The sequence below is a fragment of the Aedes aegypti genome, chromosome 1 (assembly GCF_002204515.2).
Source record: "Aedes aegypti strain LVP_AGWG chromosome 1, AaegL5.0 Primary Assembly, whole genome shotgun sequence".
In the NCBI taxonomy this organism is placed as follows: Eukaryota; Metazoa; Arthropoda; class Insecta; order Diptera; family Culicidae; genus Aedes; species Aedes aegypti.
Genome location: NC_035107.1, coordinates 71,948,421 through 71,973,056, shown reverse-complemented (window position 1 = coordinate 71,973,056; position 24,636 = coordinate 71,948,421). Strand labels below are relative to the sequence as shown.

General features: G+C 37.7%; 1 protein-coding gene across 4 annotated transcripts in view; it reads right to left on the bottom strand.

Annotated features, from left to right (window-relative positions):
* Window positions 1–24,636, bottom strand: part of LOC5578886 (DDB1- and CUL4-associated factor 10 homolog) — a 118,574-nt gene that overhangs the window by 92,234 nt on the left and 1,704 nt on the right. The gene's annotated exons all lie outside the window — the stretch shown is intronic.

Below are 24,636 nucleotides of genomic sequence, written 5' to 3'. Positions count from 1 at the left end.
TGAACTTCTTGATCGACTCTACTACAGCCAAAGCCTCTTGCTCGAACGAATGGTAATTTTGTTCGGCGCCACTTGTCAAACGGCTATAATAATAACAAGGGTGGAACTTACCATCGTCCTGCACGCGTTGCATCAAAATTCCGGCCAGAGCGTATTTGCTTGCGTCGGTATGGACTTCGGTTTCGGCATCAGCTTGGAATATTCTCAACACAGGGTAACTTGCGAGAATTTCCTTAATACGATTGAAAGCAGCAATCGCTTCGTCGTCAAAATGAAATTTGCTATCTTTCTTTAACATACCTGATAATGGGCGAGCGACGTTGGCAAAGGAGGGTACAAATTTCCGGAAATAACTTGCCAGGCCGTAGAATCGCTGGAGCTGCTTCACCGTCGTCGGCATCGGAAACTGCTTAACCTTTTCGATCTTGGCTGGTGCCGGTTCAACTTGGCCGTCGTGAACTATGTAGCCAATGTACTCGACACGTCGTTGCAGGAACACACATTTTCCCCAATTGAACTTCAAGCCTGCTTTCTCGGCCACACTCAACACTTTTTGCAAGGCCTGCAATCCCTCTTCTTCGTTCTCCGTCGGGATGATTATGTCATCGATAAACGCAACAATCGTTCCATCGTTGATCAAGTCTTTCAACGCAGTGTTTATGAAACGTCCGAAAGCATTTCCACTCGTACACAGACCGAATGGGGCACGTAGAAATTCAAACTGCCCATCACTTGTCACAAACGATGTGTACTTTCGACTTTCTTCGTCAACCGGTACGTGGAAATAAGAGTTCTCTAAATCCAACGTAGTGAATACTCGCGCACCAGATAGCTTATCGATCTGTTCTTCCACGTTCGGTGTGGGGAACTTGTCACGGATCATCTTCTTATTAATCTCGCGATAGTCGATACACACCCGACGTCGTCCGTCTTTTTTCGGTACTACCACAACGGCACTCGCGTACTCGCTCTCGGATGGCTGAATAATGCCATTTGCTAACCACTCGTTGGTTTGCCTTTTCACAACATCCCGCTCGAGAGGAGCCAACCGTCGCGGATTTACGCACACAACGTCATTGTCACACAACTTGATCTTCAACTTATTCGACGCCGTAACAGACGATTTCGGTTCGTAATTCTCAATGAGAGACATAACCTTTTCGCGATATTGATATGGTACGACGATTTCGTTTTTCCCGACGTATTCTTTGATCCTGCGGATCCACTTTGCTTCACACACCGGCTCAACTGCCGGAATCTTCTTGATTTTAACGCCTTCCGGAGTGATCGAATAATCGACAACACGAAGAAAATCCATGCCGATAAGCATTTTCATATCGATCGCTTGCTGCGGCACAACGTAAACAAGGATCTCATACACCTCATTCTCGATCGAGATTTTTAGCACTGATTCCCCGCAAACATTTTTCACGGCACCTCCATATCCGCGCACTTTCATCGTCGAGCTTTTCATCTGTGCTCCGGTTTTCGCCAATTCCACCCAGAAATCATTTCGGACCAGAGAAATCTCGCTTGCCGTGTCGATTGTTGCACTGACCTCGTACGCATCGATTTTCACCAACACAGACGGATTGGTAATCGTAACACTCTTCAATGTGTTCACTTTAGATGCACCTTTCTTAACGCCGTCGTGCTGCTTCAACTTTTCACCCGACTTCGGGCAGTCTCGCGACAAATGGCCAAACGAATTACAACTGAAGCACTTGGGCCCATCGCTCTTCTGTGGGCAATCGCCAGCGACGTGAGCGCCATCACCACAGTTAAAACAGTGCTTCTTCGAACTTTTGTCTGACGGGTTTTTCGACACTTTTTCACGTTGGTCCTTTTTCTTCAACTGGCCATCTTGTGGCTTTTGTTTCACTACACACTTCTTCTGCACTTTCTCGAAATTGAGAAGCTTCTCCTTCAATTGACGGATGGTTTGCGCTTCGTACAGCAACGACCGGTGGAATTCATCATCGGTTATGCCGTCAACAACGTACTCGCAAATGCTCGGTTCGTCGAGGTCGATGGAAAGAGCTATGCGTTGCATCTCGTAAATGTAGTCGCGGATGGCTTCATTCGGCTTTCTCTTTCGTGCTGCAAGCTGGCGGTGCACGTCACTCGCACGAACGAAAGGAGCAAACTCCTTGATGAGGGCACTCTTTAGTTTGGCAAACGATGTGAGGTTACGTTGCGCAAACATAAACCGACGGGCTGTGCCTGTCATCTTCTTCCTGCACATGATTAACTTTTGTTCGTCATTCCACAACGCTGTTCGGGACATCTCTTCAAACTGCGACATCCATAGCTTCACATCCTGTCCATCTTCGGCACCGAACGTTTCGATGCTGTCTTCTACGTCTCGGAACGAATACGGCTGGCGTCGTTCAGTCGTAAAACGTTCTCGATTTTTCGGAGTGGACGCGCGTCGTTCTCTCGTCAGCGCTGTGAGAAATTTACTGGAGTTCTCACTACCACTACCATCTCCGTCGTCCGAGCTGCCGTCATTTTCATCATCGTTGTCGTCGTCACCGTCATGATTGGCATCGTCGTTGCCGCCGTCGTTGGAGCGATCACCTTCGTGTGCACTGTTGCCTCCATTTTCGTCGTCGTCGCTTTCGTGCTGATCATTACCACCGTCGGCATGTAGCGCGTCGTCGCCACCGTCGTTGTGTTGCATGCCGTCTCGTACCTCGTCATCGGCACGTAAACGACCGTCGTTTGCAACCATCGTTATGTCGTGGTACACGACTCTCTGCGCCATCTCTCTCTTGCATCCTTCGCGAGATAGGCCACGTTTCTCGCACTCTCGCTCGATTCCGGCTTTGGTAAAAACTTTGCACAATTCGTCCACTTGCTCCGCCATTTTGGATTCACTCCGCGTTTTCACCGAATCGAATTAGAAGCGTACTTTTTCGCGAATTTCACGTTTCGACCGGACAATTTCTCGATAACTCCTTCCCGGACGAGCCCCCATGTAGAAAAGAGGGAAAGGAGTGGTTGAGAAATACAGAAATTATCTTTATTCAAATTCCAAATTACACTGACGCGGAGATGCGTGTGCATCGGTCGGTAGCACTTATAAAAACTGATTTTTCTTCTCTCTTCGCCGGGGGGTATGCCAATCGTCCCACATAAATATGTTGCAAACAGACTCTGCCTCTTGCACTTTTTGCGTTGCAATTCAGTGCAATTGTAAGTTATATTCTCAACAATTGACAACTCAAATTTGTTTCAAGAGATATTTTTTTCTTGAGTTGAAACAAACTGTGCGGCTTGGGTATGCCTCTGCATCTTCATGGTTGCCACGGGAAGGAGTTTTGTTAGTGGGAGGGCTTCAAAGCTACATGATCAGGATTTACCTTGGTAAGGGATGCGATTCATGTAACCTCTGTTTAATATGTTATCTATCAATGCGTCGACATCTTAAACATCGAACTATTCAAAGGTTTGAATCTCGAAATTTTATGAATACGCGCTTATGTCAACACTTAAATTTGTGGTATGATACAAATGTGTTATTACAAGCATGAAACGAGCTCAACAATTGGTAATCCATCCTCGACTGAACAGTTACGATCGCAGCGTCAACACGTATAAGCAGGAATATAAAACAACTCCGATGGCACGCGAATGAAGTGCTAACGGGAAAAAAACATTTCGAGCGCGCGAAAAATGAATCGGACAGCTTGGGTCTTCGCAAAGCACTACCCAAGCGAACGAAGACACCGAAAATCACTCCGAGCGCGCGAAAATGAATCGGACTGCATGCTGACTGACTGCTTCGCAAAGCACTGGGCAAACGAACGAAGCCAGCGAAAATGAATCGGACTGTTTGGGTCATCGCAAAGCACTGGGCAAGCGAACGAAACCAGCGAAAAAACACTCCGAACGCGCGAAAATGAATCGGACTGCATGAGGCTTCGCAAAGCACTCTTTAGAATCAGTATACAAAATTGTACATTAAAGAACCACTCATTCAATCGATAATGTCTTTTAGTATACTTTAAATATCTTCTTATGTCATACCGAAAATTGAAAAAAATTGGAACGAATTAGAGATGCAAATGCCGGCGAAAACGTTATTATTAGTTGAATTTACCGGCAGAGATATTTAAATAAATTTTGACTAAAACAAGGCAAATTTCTGACACAGCTGCCCAGTCTACATTTTGGTTGGTATAACTTTTGTTATACATCATTCTATATGAATCTATTCAATCGTATAGAATGCATGAAAAGCCTATATACCTACCAAAGTGGAGGCTATATGCGTACTTGGCTCGACTTATTCGGACTTTCTGCGATCAGATATACGATACCACAAAATTTGGATGAAAATAAAAAAAAGTTTCCAGCGAGTCTCGAACACGGGCACCTTACCACTGTACCACCATGGGTTACTTATCTAATGGGTGATTATTTGCCAATGTTAATACATGTTTCATGTAAAGCGACACATACTTTGTTGTTCTTTGAGGCCCATCGTTAGCAGATAGACAAAGTTTGGGGAGCAATTTTTGCTAAGTTATTGCGATTTCATACGATGCTTTCTGGATTGATATATGATCTGTCAGTTTGTATAACATAACGTGATTCTATGTTGCACTATTTACGACATGTTTAGTTGTCAACACAGATTGTCGTTTATGAATCATATTGGAGATTTATATACAACTTGTATTGACAATGAGAACGCTTAATATGGCATCTTGTGCAATTCTGATTTTGGACGCATGAATATGTGATTTTAGGTGCACATTCTTATACGATACGTGGTTCACTGGGTGTTGAATAAATTTTCTAGAGTGATGTTGGGCTCAGCCGAACGCCTGGAAAGATCACCGATCTACCTTCTGGAAGGATTGCAACTAAAACCCTAAGCAGTAAACTTCTCTAAAATTCCAATCATTCAAAGAATTTATCAGAAACTTCTACAGAAATTACACCTATACTATCTATCTAATCGACTATTTTAATACCAAATACGCGATTCTGACAAAGCTTGAGCTTTATTCATCTGACCTGATTTTTTAGAGCTTGAGAAATTTAAATTTCACACAATATGTAGGTTGGTTAACACCTCTATCGGCAGCTTCACATTTTACAGCAATAACAATATTCAAATCTCAATATCTTTTTTGTTTCTCGATATTTTTGCACCGTTATTTCACAAGCTCTCAAAAAACTCTTCTAGTTTTAGAATCTGTGTAAATATTGTTCATTGGTCAACTGGATCCTGGGATATTCCTAAATTCCGTGGGGGACCGGACGCGTAGCTATGACCCACGTAAATATCTAAGGCTACAGAATTTTTATCGTATTCGGATATTCACTCTTCGGATCAATACATTAATGAGGGTATGTTGTGAAAAAATGAAGCAATTTGGTGTAGTCGTCTTTGAGTCACGAGCATTCATGTGTCTGATACCACGCTGGTCTAATAAAGATCTTAAAAACTTCAAAAAACATAATATCGTAATTTTCAGATATCTCCTAGAATACTTAACCGATTTGTATCATTTTTTTCAGAGTAGCTTCTTATCGCCTAGATTTATGTAGCCCATACTTAATTTTTTTGGATAAACTGACGTAAAACAAAATTACCGGCAAAGACATTTTATATAGAAAATGTCGGCCCCCCAAGGAACATCGGAATATCTTTAAAATCAAATCACCAATGACAGGTATCGACATAGATTCTTAAAGTAGAAGAGTTTTTTGAGAACTTGTGAAAAAATGGTGCAAAAATATTGAGAAACAAAAAAGTTATCAAAGTTTGCATATTTTTATTAATATCCATGGTTTTAAGGACCATATTTCAAATCCACGATATATTTTTTAGATAAATGTTAATAGTTTTGAAATCACTCTATTGGCTCCATCCCATTGCCCCGAACGCCACTACCTCGAATGGGTCACTACCCCGAAAGCCATTACCCCGAATAGTATGAGATACAGTGCAGTATCTTGCTTTGCAAGCAAAAAGTTGACCATACTATTATAAAGGATTGACCATTCATGTATGCGTGGTAATTGATGGTGCCTAAAATTCGTCGGTAAAATGTGCATAATTTATTTTCCGTTCTTTCATATGTCAGCTATTCTTTCGAAATATCAGGTCTCTAATGGAACTGCTTCCCACTTTTCTCGTAATTTCTTCATTGTCTTAAATCAAACACAACAATTTTGTGTGGCTATCTTATCAAAATTCAGTTTAATGATCCCACGAATCAACGAATGTTTTAACTGTAGCGGTGATCAGAGGCCGCCGTTTTTCTAACATGTTCAAGTGTATCGAAGCTTCTGTGCCACAGCGGAACGATTGTCTATCAGGTTGGTCTTTAAGCGGGTTCCAAAGAACAACATTGCAGCGATAATATCAGGGTGGTCTTCTATTATCATCGTTTACTAAAAAAATATTTCAGAAGATCTCAAATCTAATGACATCTAAACAGATATCCTTTTTATAATAAATTCATCCTTCTTTTCGAAATAGGCTATTCCTCAGAGCATTGCCATGCGACCGTGTGAATCTCATCAAAATTGACAAATCCAAACAAAACCTAGTAAGTAAAAAGTATTTTCTCAAAGGCTAGCTCCTTTTTTATCCCCTAATATTTGAATAATACATTGTTGAGTTACTTTCGTTTAATATTCATAAAGAATCGTAGAATTATGCATTCGGGGTTATTGGCTTTCGGGGTATTGGCTTTCGGGGTAGTGTCATAGAGTCCACTTTATTATCACTATTTGGATCAATGTAGGCGAACTGAAATCGATTCGGCTGTCTGGGAGCAATTAGCCACCTGTAGGCTTGACAGAAACTTCTCAGCAATTTAAAAATGAGGCGATTTCGAGGTTTTCCTGAGGAGTAAACATTTAACTCAAATTAATTTACACATACATGTTTAGCAAGAAGCACTTCCTTGCTCTTATCGTTTGTGGGTACTGGATCTACTGGAGAAAAATCCAGTGAATCGTAGATCTACACACATTTCGTTGTTTCCACTTTTGGTGAGTTGAGACAAAATTGTTCTTGCTCCAAGTGATAATATAGTTATAATATAATTTCCCCGATGTTAAGTAATCCAAGATCTGTACTACTTGAGTATTCCATCAGACTATAGCCTCTCAAATTGATATGTGAGCTGCCCCAGATGATGTGATGAACATTGGCATCACTGCCCACAATCAGCGGAAGGCCTTTTGTTACGCAATATACGACAACAAGTCATCCGTTGGGGATGGTTCACCATGAGGTAAATATACCGAACAATAGACGTATTTCCTGTTGAGGTCACCAACAGAAACATCGATTGTGACAGCACATACATCTCTGGTAGTTAACTCAGAAATGAGTGTAGCAACGATTGCGTTATTAACGAGCACGCATGCGCGGGGCATGGAGCGCGAGTTTGCCATTTCAAGTTTGCTGAAAGTAGCAAAAACTGGGCCCACAAGGTTACCTAGATAGAAGTTCCCTCTACGAAAGTAGGGTTCTTGAACTAGCGCCACTTGGGCTGTACCATTTTGCATGAGTCTGCAAAGATTGATTGTTGCTGAAGATTGATCTGAGCTACATAACCTAATCGTAGTCACTACCCAAATTAGGCAGGATTAAGCTTTTTACAATCTCAGCACGAAAAAGACCAGCAGCGAAAAAGCCAGATCGGTATCTATTAAAAGTCGCCAAAGGCGAAAAAGCACATAATACACTGTGTAAAACGCACAATGATAATTAAATAGCATTGCCAGTGCGCATCGTACCTTCGTGCTGTGCGTACACGAATTCTCTCTGCTCTTGGAAGTTTTCTTAAAAACTACCTAAAGCAATAAAACAGTACTTTTCAGTGCTACAAAAACAGTACTTTTCAGTGCTAAAATTAAAAACGGTACTTTTCAGTGCTACTAAAACAGTACTTTTCAGTACTATTTTTTCTACTATTGATCCCTTGGACACCGTCTTGGGAAAAAACCTTTCGAAGGTCACGTCTTCTTTCGTTTATTAATTAAACATGGTATCAACAACAAACAAAAGGAAGGGTGAATCTCTGAATTCACTACTTCCTTCAAAAAAAGTGGGTTTTAAAACTGTCACTACACGTGGCAAGAATGGAAGAAAGGACGCTTCCCCGGAATGCGAAGTTTCTTCCAAGGGTGATATGAATAATTGTATCGAAATGAGCAATCAGTTCGATGCTCTAGACAAATTTTCCGAACACCAAATCGAAGCAGCCTCTAGCCCAGGCTCTTTGATTCAAGTGAGGAAGCAAAGAGTGCCGCCTATCGTGGTCAGTTGTTCCGAATTTGGGGGATTTAGGCAGGAGATCTTGAACTCCATTAGGGGAATCAAGGTTTCCTTCCAAATCGCAAAGAAAGGAGACTGTCGCGTTTTGCCGGAAACTCTTAAAGATCGTGAGCTTCTTCTCAAACATCTTGAAGAGAAGAAGCACAATTTTTTTACTTATGACGACAAAACTGAACGTTTGTTCAAAGTTGTCTTGAAAGGTCTCTCAAGTGACTATAAATCACCTGAAGAGATCAAAAATGGAATAAATGATTTACTTGGATTTTCCCCAGTCCAAGTAATCATTATGAAAAAAAGAACCCAATCTGGCATTGTTCGGAAAGGGCTTTCTCAAGAATTTTATTTAGTTCACTTTAACAAAAAAGAACTAAATAATATTAAAGCTTTAGAAAAAGCAAAACTTTTGTTTGATGTCCGTGTGACATGGGAACATTTCCAGAAACCTGGAGGAAATTACCAGAACTCCACTCAGTGCCGTCGGTGCCAAAAGTGGGGTCATGGTACAAAAAATTGTCGCATGGATGCTAAATGCATGATTTGCGGAGGTTCTTCTCACGCCAAAGACGTCTGTCCAGTGAAGGAAGATACCACCAAATTCATATGTTGTAATTGCGGGGCTAACCATAAGTCCAATTTTTGGAATTGTCCTTCACGCAAAAGGGTCATTGAGGCTCGTGCCAGGCAGATGAAAGATAATATCCGTTACGATAACGGTCGTTTCCGGAATTTGCCTGGTAGAGTATCGAACAATGCTCATTTTTCAGTTAACGATCGCTTGATCATGAATCATACCCATCAGGAAGATCATAATCATGCTCATTCACAAACTAATTTTAATCCGTCGGGTAGCCGTTCGAATCTTTCTATTTCGAATGTATCTACCCACGGTAAATCCTTTGCCGATATCGTAGCAGGAAATTCGAACTCCTCCCCTGTTCGATCCATGGGTACCCATTCTACTTGTTTCAAATCAAATGGAAAAAACCCTACCGCCACAGGTAACTCCGCTTCTTCGTCTACCGGAAATTCCAATGGGAAATCACATGACATGTCTGCCTCTGATTTTAATTTTCTAACTGAACAATTGAATCTAATGATTGATGCAATGTTCAAAGCCACCACTATGACTGAAGCAGTCCAAGTAGGTGTAAAATTTACAAATCAAATTGTTATTGGATTACGTTTTTCTAATGGATCCAAATAATAATTTAAATATTTTAAATTGGAATGCTCGTTCTCTGAATGGTAAAGAGGACGAGCTGTTTAATTTTCTTACGGTTAATAACGTGCATATAGCAGTTATTACCGAAACGTATTTAAAACCTGGATCTAAACTCAAAAGAGATCCTAGCTTTTTTGTTTATCGTAATGATCGACTTGATGGGGCATGTGGGGGAGTTGCAATCATCATTCATAGGCGTATAAAACATCAACTGTTTTCATCATTTGAAACTAAAGTTTTTGAAACTTTAGGTGTTTCTGTTGAAACACAGTTTGGTAAATATACTTTCATAGCTGCCTATTTGCCTTTCCAATGCTCTGGGCAGCAAGTTAATTTGCTCCAAACTGACTTGCGTAAATTGACTCGCAATAAGTCAAAATTTTTTGTCATTGGTGACTTTAATGCCAAACATCGGTCATGGAATAATTCTCAAAGTAATTCCAACGGCAGAATTTTATTTGATGAGTGCTCTTCAGGATATTTCTCAATTCAATACCCTGATAGCCCCACATGTTTTTCCTCTTCTAGAAATCCATCTACGATTGATTTGGTCTTAACCGACTCTAGTCATCTTTGTAGCCAACTGATTACTCATGCTGATTTTGATTCTGATCATGTCCCTGTTACATTTCAAATATCCCAAGAAGCGATTCTCAATCCTACCAGCTCCACTTTCAATTATTTACGAGCCGACTGGAATATATATAAAACGTATGTTGACTCCAATCTTGATGTTAACATTTCTTTAGAAACTAAACTTGATATTGACAATGCTCTTGAAACTTTAACAAATTCCATTGTTGAAGCCCGGAGCATTGCAATTCCAAAATGTGAAGTAAAATTTGAATCCGTGATTATAGACGATGATCTTAAACTCTTGATCCGTCTTAAAAACGTGAGGAGAAGGCAATTTCAACGCACTCGCGATCCTGCTATGAAAATTATATGGCAGGATTTGCAGAAAGAAATCAAGAAACGTTTTGCTCAATTAAGAAACAAAAATTTTGAAAATAAAATTTCTCAATTGGACCCTGGCTCTAAGCCCTTTTGGAAATTATCGAAAATCTTGAAAAAACCTCAGAAGCCAATACCGGCATTGAAAGAGGAAAACAAATTATTACTAACTAATTGCGAAAAAGCTCAAAAACTTGCTATGCAGTTTGAAAGTGCGCACAATTTTAATTTAGGACTTACTAGTCCAGTTGAAAATCAAGTTACTCAGGAGTTCGAAAATATTCTCAATCAAGTGAACGTTTTCGAAAATGCCTGGGAGACTGATTTGGAAGAAGTGAGAACTATTATTAAAAAATTCAAAAACATGAAAGCTCCTGGCGATGATGGAATTTTCTACATCCTCATCAAGAAACTTCCAGAAAGTAGCTTATCATTTTTAGTTGATATATTTAACAAATGTTTTCAATTAGCATATTTTCCTGACAAATGGAAAAATGCTAAGGTTGTTCCAATTTTAAAACCAGACAAAAATCCTGCAGAAGCTTCTAGCTATCGTCCAATCAGTTTGCTTTCATCCATCAGTAAACTTTTTGAAAAGGTCATTTTGAACAGAATGATGGCCCACATCAACGAAAATTCAATTTTTGCCAATGAACAGTTCGGATTCCGCCATGGACATTCGACCACTCATCAACTTTTACGTGTAACAAATTTGATCCGTTCCAACAAATCTGAAGGCTATTCTACTGGTCTTGCTCTTCTAGACATAGAAAAAGCATTCGACAGTGTTTGGCATGAAGGTTTGAATAATTCAAAGTTATCTGTCAAATCGTACACTTCAGGTTAATTATCAGAACTCCAGATCTGAAAGACTTCCTGTAAGAGCTGGTGTTCCTCAAGGCAGCATTTTGGGACCAATATTATACAATATTTTCACATCTGACTTACCTGAGTTACCTCAGGGATGTCAAAAATCTTTGTTTGCGGATGACACAGGCCTCTCCGCCAAAGGACGAAGCCTGCGTGTCATCTGTAGTCGATTGCAAAAAAGTTTGGATATTTTTTCTTCATACTTGCAAAAATGGAAGATTTCTCCTAATGCTTCCAAAACTCAACTAATAATATTCCCACATAAACCAAAAGCTCTTTATTTGAAACCTTCAAGTAGACATGTTGTCACGATGAGAGGGGTTCCAATAAATTGGTAAGATGAAGTTAAGTATCTAGGGCTCATGCTAGATAAGAATTTAACTTTCAAAAATCACATTGAGGGCATTCAAGCCAAATGTAATAAATATGTAAAATGTCTCTATCCCCTTATTAATAGAAAATCAAAACTTTGTCTTAAGAACAAGCTTTTGATATTCAAACAAATTTTCAGGCCAGCCATGTTGTATACTGTACCAATATGGACTAGCTGTTGTAATACCAGGAAGAAAGCTCTGCAGAGAATTCAAAATAAAATTTTGAAAATGATTCTGAGGCTTCCTCCCTGGTATAGTACCAATGAGTTACATAGAATATCCAATGTTGAAACAGTGGAACAAATGTCAAATACAATCATTAATAATTTCAGGCAAAAATCGTTACAATCTTCTATTGCCACGATTAATGCGTTATATGTTTAGGTTAAGTTAGGTTAAGTATATTAAAAACGTTTTTTTTTTCTCTTATAAGCAGGTGAAATCAACTCACCTGTAAAAAAACTGAACTGCTACGGCAAATGAAATGTAATGTGTTGTTAACAAAATGTTAATTAAATCTTAAATTTGTTTTACCAAATTAGGATGATAGTGTTGTCAAATAACACAGAACACCTAGATATAAGAAATGAATGTAATGTTTAGAATGATACTAATAAAGAAATTAAAAAAAAAAAAAAATAATAATTAAATAGCAGCATATTCATAATCCCACCCTTATTTAGCTTCTGGCTAGAGACTGAAGAAGAGCAGCCGATTATCTCGGAGAAACACAAGGTCACCTGCGCCATTGCTCCGGGTAGCACAGGAAGGACTCAATACTGTGGAGGGCGCCCTGGTACTCCACAGGCTCCGTTAGCGGTTAGGTTTTATTCAGACCCCTTAACCATTCATTCCTAAGCACGGTACGCATTACACCATGAATTAGGGGTCACCTGTGAGGTGGACTTTTACCACCGGAACAGGCAGTCCGTAGTGTTAATTCTTAGCCAATTGGAACAACCACTACCGACACTACGCGGCTATCTAGGCTGATCGGGAAAAGGAAGTTAACATTGATAATTAACTCCTGACGTGCCCAAACAGCCCATTATTAAGTTTAACATTATTCGCTATTGTGGCATATAGCATCCGCTCAGTCACAGGTTGTTTAAGAATAAAAGTAGATATAACAAAACAGTGATCACTGAACTCGCAGAAGACTGTTTCGTTGATTGCAGAGGATTGTAGGACCTCGGAATAAACACGTTACCACTCAACAATCTTGTGGCATATGTGTTTGTCGTAGCAAAATTGTTACAACTCAACAGATTCGTATAGTCCAGTACTGTTCTGATAGCGCACACCCACCAGATGATCGGGCAAGCACTGTTTCAATCTTTGTGAGAAACTCGGAAAGGTTATACGACGGAGGACGGTAAACCGCATGTAGATCAAATGGAGAACAGGGAATATCTAGTCGAACGTGGATATGGTGGAGACCATCGATGTGTTCATTCAACAACTCTCTGTACAAGTTTACATCTCTAACAAAAACCACAAGTCCACCACCTGGGGGATCGTTCAAATATTACGTAGCGCAACAGGGGGAGGGAGGGGGTCTTACATTGTGTTACGGTCCATACAAAAATTCTGCGTTACGTAATATTTGAATGAACCCTTGGGAATCTGGGCGGCATGAATAAATGCCTTTGTAGCCATTGACTGAGTACAAATGTGTGTGGTTTTCTTTTATCCACGTTTCACCTATCACTAACACATCAACAGTTTCAGAAAACAAGGCAATTATTTTATTCAGCGATTCGTCCATCGTTTTCCTAGGACATCTTCGGATCGGAGGAATTCCGGAAAATATTGCTGATGCGGAACCTTAAATAAGCTTTTGAAGATTCGGGATTAATTCTTGGATGAAATGCTGGGAAAACTCATAGAAAAAATCTACAGCAGCTTTATGATAAATCCTAAGTTGAAATTTTTAATGTATCAAAAGATCAAAAATTAAAACATTTCCTCGAATACCTCAACAAATTTTGAGATATCAGGGTTTCTTGGAAAAATTCTAAACTTTTTTTTTTTTTCATTCTGGAGTATATGTTTGTGGATTTTCTCTGAAGAAATACTATGAGAATCTTCGCAGATTCTACTAGAGTAACAATTGGCGAATTAGTGGGAAAATATCTGGAGGAAGTCCCAGGCTAGTATCTGAAAACAAAACAAAGTAACACCTATGTAAATTACTGGAGGTAGTAGCTAGAGTAGAAGCTTTGGAGTGTGCAGGGATTTCCTAGAGCAAATTTCATAGAAGTTCCTCTAAGCATCCTTCGAAAAGTCCTAGAAGTAATTCTGAAATAATTGGTTGAGGAATCTCTAGTACAATTTCTGGAGAGGTTCCTGTAGTATTCTAGATTAAATTTCTGAATGAACTAATAGGATAATCTCAGAATCTACAACTATGATTCTAATTACTTATTTAAACCGATTCCATTAATCAACATTTCACCATATTGTTTTTTTTTTGCGTTTTTATTAGAAGATATAGCCTCTCTTTACGCTAATGCGTTTATAGCCCCTGCTGATGCCTGAAAGTGCTGTATTTGAACATTGTCGAAGACATTAGGGCCTTCCTTTGCCGAGTGGTTAGAGTCCGCGGCTACAAAGCAAAGCCATGCTGGGTTCGATTCCCGGTCGGTCCAGGATCTTTTTGTAAAAGCAATTTCCTTGACTTCCCTGAGTATAGAGTATCATCATACCTGCCACTTAATATACGAATGCGACAATGACAACTTTGGCAAAGAAAGCTCTCAGTTAATAACTATGGAAGTCCCAGTGAGGACGTTATGTCAATAAGAAGAAGAAGTGCACCCCACAATACATTAGAACTGGTCACAGTTTTATACCTACAAGTTTAGTCGTCATAATAAATTCCATATTCAATCTGATGCGGTGTATTGGTACATATACCTCTGACTAACTCAATAATTTGTCGACCCTGAAATGTTATTGTACCATGTCAAACCCACAGTATACTAGCCATTTCCACCATAAACTAGTCAAAACCCACTTCCAACTCGACGAGCAATAATAACTTCTATTCTAAGTCAAGCCGGTGATGCTCCTTTCATCGCACGCATACAGAACTTCCCGGTTATCGTCCGGCTTGACGAGTCGATTATCGAGTTGCCATTCGATCATGAAGACCAGTAATCATCGGACAGTGAGCGGATTGCGAATGGTCGACAAAGTTGCAATTACTGTGAAGCATTTTTTTTTAGTTTATCGTCGAGAATATTCTTTATATGCCTCGTTTAGTTTCTGTGAATGGAATGACACCACTGTCATCCATCATGTTCATACTTCATTCCAAACGAACAAGAGAACTGACAAAACTGAACTGGAGTATGACGTCATTCTTCACGATAATCCTACTCCAATTGGACACCTTCTATGGTGAACAACCCAAACGTTCATATCAAACACTGATTCAACAGCATTGACTGATGTTGCAATTTTGCAATCACTACGGCGGGTATTTAAGAATTCAACAGATGTTCGAGGAAGCGATTTCGGCAAAGAAAAAAAACGTATAGATATCTACAGCATGATGAGAGGAGGATGGTCGGATTGAAGCAAATGGTGCGAGAGTACGCGGGTGAAAGAGGCGGTGAATTTTGATTACTGTATTTAAAACGTAATGCAGGCCGGGTTGGAAGTGGTCATGGTGCGAACTGCAGACTTGATTCGTAATCATGCGTCGGTGGTTTGGCCAGACGGGGGGCATTAGAACGCTTCAAGGTCGAAGCGTGCAGTAATCAGTGTCAAAATAATGGATGCATTTTTTAGGTGCGATGCTATAATTTGAACAGTTGCATTGAAGTTGTCCTTGTCAATGTACTGCACGTAGTAACAATTGATTTGGCTGCCTTTCTTGGAAGGCCTGCTGCCATTACCGAGAAAAAAAACGAAATCAACTGATTTGCAAGAATAATTCTTGGCTTCCAACAAGTAATTGGACTTTTGTCAACGAGCTAACAAGAAATCATTCGAAGGATTAATTGAAAATCTTCAATGAATATTGAAAAAAATCTACTGAAAACCGGTTTATACTAAGAATTATGCAGGTTACATTACATGACATCGAAATACATGTGATCAAAAAAAATATCCATCGATATCCAAGAAAACACTCAAGCAAAGTTTTTGTCACAACTTTGTGTAAAAGCGTAAGTATGTATTGGTAAGTATGTTGATTCACCAGAGGTGGCATGTTTGACAAGTTGATGATGGATTGGCTTTTCAGTCGTGACAAAGTTAAAATAAATATATTTTATTTTGTTATGGACAAAATAAAATAACAGTTTTCAATTATGTCAAGACTGAAAAGTCAATTTATCATCAACAAGAAACTACAGTGGACCAACCAACGATGTTTGACAAGTGGACATCACGATGTGATGGGTATATTGAACAAATTCTTCCGAAACAACGATCTTGCCATTCACACAACGAAGAAATTTATCTTCCTCAGTAGAACTCAATTAGTTCATGGATCTGAAGCTATATCTTAGCATGGCATCTAGCATTAACGTTAAAGCTCATCTTGAAATAGTAGTGAATAAAGGTCCTAACCCATTATAGGTTTGCTTAAAGGACTGAAATAAAAAGTGGAGTCTTAAGTACAGAATGGTTATGTGGATTTTCAAAGCCTTCGTTCAACCTAGAATAATCTATTCCTTCTTTGTTTGCTTCCCTTCAATTATAAAGCTGGATACAGAAAAAAGTGTTCTGAGGCTAAAACAATCATTTTTTTTTTTGTTTCAGGTGACCTTCATGGCCACCCAATAATGTATACTTAACGAATTCTCCATAAATTTAATGCTTATTTTGTTGCTTTGACTGAGCGAAGGGAAGTCTTTTTTTTCATGTAAGATCATTAAAATTATATACAGATGTTTTTAAAATGAATAATTCGTTCGGTTCCAGTGTTTATGGATCCAAACCAAAATCTCAGTGTCTCTTCGGAACTGATTGAGAATATTTGACAAGCCTTTCCTAGAGCTAGCCGATATTCGGATGAAGAGCATATTACATAAATCATTCTGTATGATTCTTCAGCGTTATCAAGCTTCAGAAACTACTAGCTTTCGAATGGTGGGTAAAGAATACGCTTGCGCAACTTGAATAATTTTAGATTAATCGAAATGTGACGCCTTTACATGATTCTTATTCCGGACGCTTCCATACTTTTGTCTCATATTCCGTACACTTTGATTCGAATTCCGGACAGGAAGTTGGGCATCCTAAATGTTCGTAAATATCTATAGAAAATGCTTATTGAAACGAGCCTCCAAAGTGCAAGTTTTGAAACATTTCATGTAAAATGTTTCCCATACAATGTAGAGTGTCCGGAATTTGTAGCTGTTCGGATTTTGAATATCTTACAGACGACAGGAGAAGGAAGACAGCAGTTTTGTCGATAATAAACTGATCTCACAATAAATCCGTCAACCAAGCGGGTAGGCTTTGAGTGTCTTAAAATAGGAACATTTGATACCTCAGCCTGAAAAAAAAAAACAATCAGGAATAATAAAAGAACTATACAGGCAGAGCTGTAGCTTGGCCTCATAGCGCCCTTGGCGAACCTCCATTTCAGCGTCCCTTAAGGCCCAAAAGCAATGACAGCGGAACGGCAACGGAAACGGAACCAGTTCGGCCAAAATGTATCATACCATCTCTGCTTAGCTGTCAACGAACGAAAGTGAACCAACACTAAGTCGACAAGTATGTTAGAGTTCATGCTGGCGTACCTTCCTTTGCCGTTCCGCTGTCATTACGGCTGGGCCTTTAGCCAAAATTTAGTTGAAAAAATGTTTGAATAATTTTGAGCGATATTTACAACATTTTTTATCGAAATCATCCAAAAGTGTAATACAGTTAAACCTCCATGAGTCGATGTTCCATTACTCGATATCGACTCATGGAACCATATTGAAAATCAAATTTCATGGTTACTACGATGGTCCCCTCAAACGGCTTTCCATAGCATTGCTGTTCCATGACTCGATATTTCCATGAGTCGATGGTCCCTTCAATATCGACTCATGGAGGGTTGACTGTACATAGTTTAAATATTATCTTTAGGTGTGTTATAACATTAAGTACCGTAATTTCGGGTGAAATTGATCATTTTTCACGGTTTATCTAGTCTGTTTTCTATAATGTTAATAATGCCAAACAACTAAATGCAGGAAAATAAGTACGAAGGTGAGCCTCATCGACTTATGTAACGGAATTTTCTAACAAATGTCATTTTAGTGTTAACAAATACCTCTAAAATAAAAAATCAGAGGATCTCATTTCGGGGTGAAATTGATCACTTGTCAATGCCATTATTGTTAGTTTCCAAAACATCTCTATATGATAAATTTGAGCTCCCTGAATCCGAATATGCTTGTAAAATTCTTAACAATTCAATATTTATATAAATAACGAACAGTTTAATTTCAAGAATTACGCGGTAAACGCTTAAATGTATGCAATTTCCTAAGGAATTCGATGATAAATAACAGAAATTCAATTATTTCAACCATATGAGCTAATTGGTACGAGTTTTGGTGATGAAATCTGGTTTGGGGATATATCTCAAGCATCCTCACAAACTTTCAGGTTTATACCATGTTCAAATCCTTGCTTATAAATAGAAGTTCATAGTCAATACTGCACAGTGCATGATTTTGAAATTTTACGTTATTTTCATAGTAATAAACATTCTTTAACGCAAAAAACTTCACAACACACAATTCGACAATAGTTACGACAAGCAACGTTCATTTACTGCAGCTTACATTGATATTTGTGCTCCATTACGAATAAATAAAATCGTGTAATACGATGATCAATTTCACCCTTCTGATCAATTACACCCGATTTTACGGCAATTGACTAAATTCCTGCAAGAAAATATGTATTTTATTTTATTTTTTAATGAAAATTGTCTGAGAACTTCTGAAAAATTCCGAAAAAAAATACCAAAACCAATCTATAGAATCTGCTGGATAGATACATCTCAGAACCATTTTTTCAGGTTTGAAACGTTTTGCTTGAAAATCTATAAAAATCAAACTTATGCCAGAAACAGAATTTAAAAGCCATAGCAACTCCTTACAAAATTAATAATGTTTTACCAAGACTTACTTCATGATTTTAATTGTAAAGTAAAAATTGAAAAAATAGGTTTTGGATAGGATGGTTTAGATTCTCGAGAAATTAAAATATATTTCATTTGAAAGGAAATTTGAAATGTTGAGAAATTTGGAAGGATGTTGAGGATTTTTCCCTCAAATAGACTCACACCCAAATAATTTTGTCACGCCACGTCTTCCATAGATTTGATGACGTCGTAGCTAACAAACCCAACATGTAACGCCAAGTGTAACACATACTGTTGGTGCATTGAATGCAAGGTGCATGCATCTGATAACTACCATGTAAACTGATGTGTGAGTATTTATTTCCCCACTTTGAAAATTTTCACGGGAGACTATTCGTAAACTAAAAGAACAATATTTGTCGCTTAGATATAGTCAAGATTTTTTATAGAAGTTTTATTGAATAATTGCTATGAAGAAATCACAAATTTTGTCATCAATCAATAGAAAATTACTTGAAATGTGTCAAAGAGTTTTCAATTAATTTCCAAGGAATTGTTACTATCATTGAAATTGAAAGCATTCTTTACAGTAAAAAACGAAATATTTACAAAAAGTTCAAAACCTTTTTCCTTCATTACAATTGAATTTAACTTCTTGGAGGAAGAGAAGATTCATCAAGGATCTATCAAAAGTAAGTTTTCCATATATATATATATATATTTTCTATGGAATATACTTAAAAAACACTAAATGAATAAAGAAAATCACAACCAGATAAAATAGTTACAGTCAACCTTTCTACATTTTTTTTTTCTTGGAAAACCAAACGAGTTTCAGTTAGCGCAGAACATTTTTGGGTTATTGAAAATGTATTACAGATTCGAAAATTGTCTGTTGTGAGAATTTTCGGCTAGCTTTAGAGCTGTTTGAAAAATTGTTAAGAAATTACACAGCATTCTGTTAAATCCACAACTATAACTATGTAAAAGACTTGGATTAAAATTCAAACTAAAAAATATACAATAAATGAAATGCTAATTGCATATTTTGTTGAAAGCCTTGTTAGAATTGCTTTATATTTTTCTTTATTATGTCTAATAATTATTTTGAAATTTTTACTAATAAGCACTAATTCATTATGCATCTTAAAAATTTTTAACATACGTTCACGCATTTTGGCGCCTTCTTAAGGATGGCGCCTTTGGCGGATGCCAACCTGGCCAACCGCACGCTACGACACTGCATACAGGAAACGAGAAAATAATTGTATTCATGAAGGTTTTCCAGATAATCCAGTTCACTGGTCTTCATATGGCAGTTATTTCTCTGAGGATTTTTCTAAGAGTTCTTTTGGAAATTACAACAAACATTGCTAATAACATTAATACTGATTGTTTTACTGTATGCATTTTTCATGATTTTTTCCAGAAATTTCTTCAGAAACTTATTTATACTCAGAAAACACATATATACACAGAAAGTACATTCAGTACTTTTTTTACTTTTGAGATCTTCACAAGGAATTCTCGGAAGATTTTTGATTTTGAATACCTTCAAGAAGTCAATCTTGATTTTCAACAAAGATAATCCCAGAAATTATCCTAGAGATTCCACAAGCAATGAATCTTTTAAGGAAATCTTCTTTTAATTCTTTCATCGATTTCTCGAGGATTTCGTACGAAATTCCCCAAATTTTTAATATTCCACTGATCTGATTTCGAAGAATTTTCTCTAAAATTATCATTCAGGAATACAGTTATGGATCAATTAGTGTTGAATCCAACCTATTAAATTTAATTAAATAACATGGAAAACATAAACGTGAATCGAATCGTTTCAAATTGGAACTTCGGGTAGTAAACTATTTTAAATCTAATACTTACTCAGGATTGCATAAAACAAAGATTTTTCAGAATATCTGCTACGAACAGTTTTTGGATTTTGGGAGAAAATTCCCAAAGATGCCGTCAAAAGATCGCCAAGGTACATCCTATAGAAAATCTGATTAGGTGTTTGACAAGAAACTAGCCCAGAATCCTTTATGCAGGGCCAGTAGTAGGACTCTTCTAAGATAATTGGTTATTAGTTTTGAACAGGTATTTACTTTTAATGAAAGGTCTCTAAAGACTCTTATACAATGGTCTCTAAAGTATTTTTTCACAGTCAATTCTGGTGCAAAATTCCGAGAAATATTCAGAGACATACGCGACTGTTCTACAAGTCCTTCATAAATTTCCAGTCAGAACAGCTCCAGCAATTCTTCTTCAGAAATCTCTGATCTTCTTTCAGCGTTCCTCAAAGGCTTATTCCAGAGTTTTTTGAAGAAATTCGCGCAGGGATTTTCTTTTCACATAACCTAACAATCTGACTTTTATGTAATTCTATCAGCATTTTTCATATGAATATTTTTATTAAAATAAATATCCACGGCTGATTCCAGAAATTGCTTAAATTTTTATTTAGATTTTTTTCAGGAAATATTTTAATGAGTTTTCCAGAAATTCTTCAATTAATTTCACCTGGGATTCCTCACGAAGTTCCTCAATTTCTATTTGGTTTCTTCTACTTTTATTGGTTCCTATGCATTATTTTCAATGGTTCCTGTTTGGTCTCTTTTTTTCAGACATGAGGTCTCATTTTTACGAACTGGGCCGGTGATCAATACATAAATAAACCAACTTTAAACAAATTGTAGTTCGGTCGAACTTGAACCGGGTTGGGGTTGAAACTGTGATTCAGAACGGGTTGCGCCAGTTGCAACCTAGATTCAAAAACGAATTCGACATAAGATTCTTATCTTTAAGACCTTCAGTCACTACCAGCTATGCTTAAGGTGTAATCTCGCGTTACATGTCTGAAGAACCACTAATCGAATTGTTAACAAATCGGTTGTTGATACCAAACAACAATAGAAGGTGCTAATACTTACAATCTATGCATACATTATCTAAACAATTTTCAAATAACCAATAACCGCTTTTATACGAATAATGTATTGCCCCCCAGCTTAAAACGGCCAATGATTAGATCTATCTCCATCACGAGGGCCTACAACCGGAAAATTTCGCAAACTGTCATTGGCCTTAGTATGATGAGAGGCCAATTGCTCATACGTTGAAAACCAAAAGGGTCTAGCCCAAATGGGCCAAGGCACGCTAACAAAATTCAAGTTTTCCTGCAAAAAAGGCCAATGCCTGGTTGAAAATCTTAAAATTGGCCAAACATTTTTCCATATTTTTAGAAGTTTTCAGGATTCAATCGATTATTAACGTGTAGTAATATGTAATAAATCGTCACTCAACGAGCAATAAATCACATTGATCGATTTGAATACTGAAAAATAGAAATTGAAAATAAGGTGAACAATATTTACATATCTCAGAATCAATGGTCTGACGACTGGCCCTTATGAAAAGTTACGGGATAACTCAATAAATCCTAGAAGATCGCTTTTATTGTCGAATGATAATAATAGTTTATTCGTAGGTTGTTGGAAATATCCGGGTACAACACCTGGAGAAATTGATTAGTATACGAAAAGATTAAATAATACAGTGAAAATCCCTAAGAGAATTTCTGATGTCATATATCTGCGCTGGACTGTTGAAGGGTTTACTGGGGTGAATCCTGGTAGAATTTATCCAATCATCCCTCGAATCCTGAATGTTTTCCTGAACAATCATTTGGAGATTCACTGATGCATTTCTTTGAGAAATCGGTAAAGCAATCACTTTAACCTCACTTTTTACTTGTTCAACGAGTCTAAGCATTTCAATTTTGTCGTATTTGAAACATACAGCTTGTAGCAAATAATTGGATTTGGGTTTTCTAGCAATTCTGTAATTATTAGTTGTAAATTATTCGTTACTAACTCTCACGAAATCAAATTCGTTAGGTTAGCGAATCACAAACTGGAAGGAATTCACGAAGAAACTATGGAACAGTCTTCTCAGTCTAACCTCACTTTTTACCTGTTCTACTACTCTAAAAATGACTATTTCTGCAAATCTATATAAATAAAAATGGAATAGTGTTTGTATGTCACGAAATAGCTTAATAACGGGTCAACGGATTTGCGCAATTCTTTCACTATTGTATTCATCTAGGGTTCCGACGTGTTCGTATGAAGAAAAAGTTTAGAAAACTCTTCGGAAAAGTTGAAAAAACTGGAGAAAACTTATCTGTCAATTTGTAAAGGAGAGTGCATGTCATTTTTCAACAGCCTACTTGATGGCAGGACGAAGTTTGCCGGGACCACTAGTTTGGAATATAAATCGACAGCTTAATGATTGAAATAGTCCTTTCTAACAAATCTGAAATGAAACATTGTATTGTCATAGGTATAAGTTGATGCTATAAAGTCACATAAAGTCATCTTCAACACAGTAACAAATCGTATTACGACTTTCATAAATTATTTAAACCGTAATTACAAATCATTTCCAATAAGGCTATACATTTTACACCCAATAGCATAAGGAAGAAAGAGTGTATCTCTATAACATTTCATCATTGATAAACTGATGTCACAAGAAATCCGCCAACAATAACGTAATTCCAACGAGTTTGTTTGTAGGTAACTTTCTTGATAATCCATCTTGGGTTCCAATATCTGGAAACTGGTCTACAGGCCTTTGGTTCTCTGTTAACAATGATCAATTTTTGGAAGTTTTAAAAGAAATTTGTAAAATTTTACAAATCTTGTAAAAATGGAAAATTAAGATATCTGGGTCATTTGGCTAAGAAAGTTTCAATCCAATCGGTCTAAATTTAACTGAGATCTAGCCTACCAAATTTGATCGTTTTGTGTGGAAAATCAAAAAAGTTGCACATTTTTTATCATGGGAGACAACCTGACGGATTTTTAAGTAGTTCAGTCATTAGGAATCCTGACTGTATTGCAGGAAATTTTCTTATGGAGTTTCTGATAAAATCCAGAGTCTGGTAGAACACTTAAAGTTTAAATAACTAGTGAGGATTTTCTACAGTAAATTTTGAAATTGAAAAAAAAATATCTGTTAAAGTTTTTTGTATAATTTGTAACAAAATCAAATAGTTTACTAAGATAATCTAAAAATTGGTTGAAATTCAAATTAGGCTTTATCAACGAATACCTTGCAGAGAATTCTTCAAAGGTAGATTGAAAAATTGCTATCCTCAGATAGACACCCAAGATTTTCCTCACAATTTGTTTCTGCTGAATGATTTCATCGCAAATCCGATGAGGGTCATACAAAAAATCCGCTAAACATTTTCGAAGCAATCTTATAAACCTTCAAAACCAAGACTCATAAAAATTAAAATAACTAACGATATCTACTGTGTAGGTCTACTGACTACAACACATTTTGCTTGAACTCGCCAGAGATGGAGAAAATTTCCGGTGGACCTGCGGACGAATTGCTGGGGGAAATTTTCGGATGACTTCCCAGTGGAGCTCCGGAGGAACTTCGGAGGAACTGTTGAGTAGAATACCGTGGTATTGCTGAAGGAATATCTAGAGGAACTTCGAAGGAATTCCAAGGGAATTCCCGAAGAAACTTCGGAGAAATTCTCGGAGGAACTCTGGAGTAATTCCTAGACGAAATCTGGAGGAATTCCCTGAGAAACTCTGGAGAAATTCTCGGAGAAACACCGATGGAATCCCTGAAGGATTTTCTGGAGAAACTCCGAAGGAATTCTTGGAGATACTTCGGCGGAGTTTCCGGAGGAGCTCCAAAGGAATTGGTGATAAAACTTCAAATGAATTGCTGTAGAAACTTCGAAGATTTCCTGAAGGAACAATGGAGGGATCCC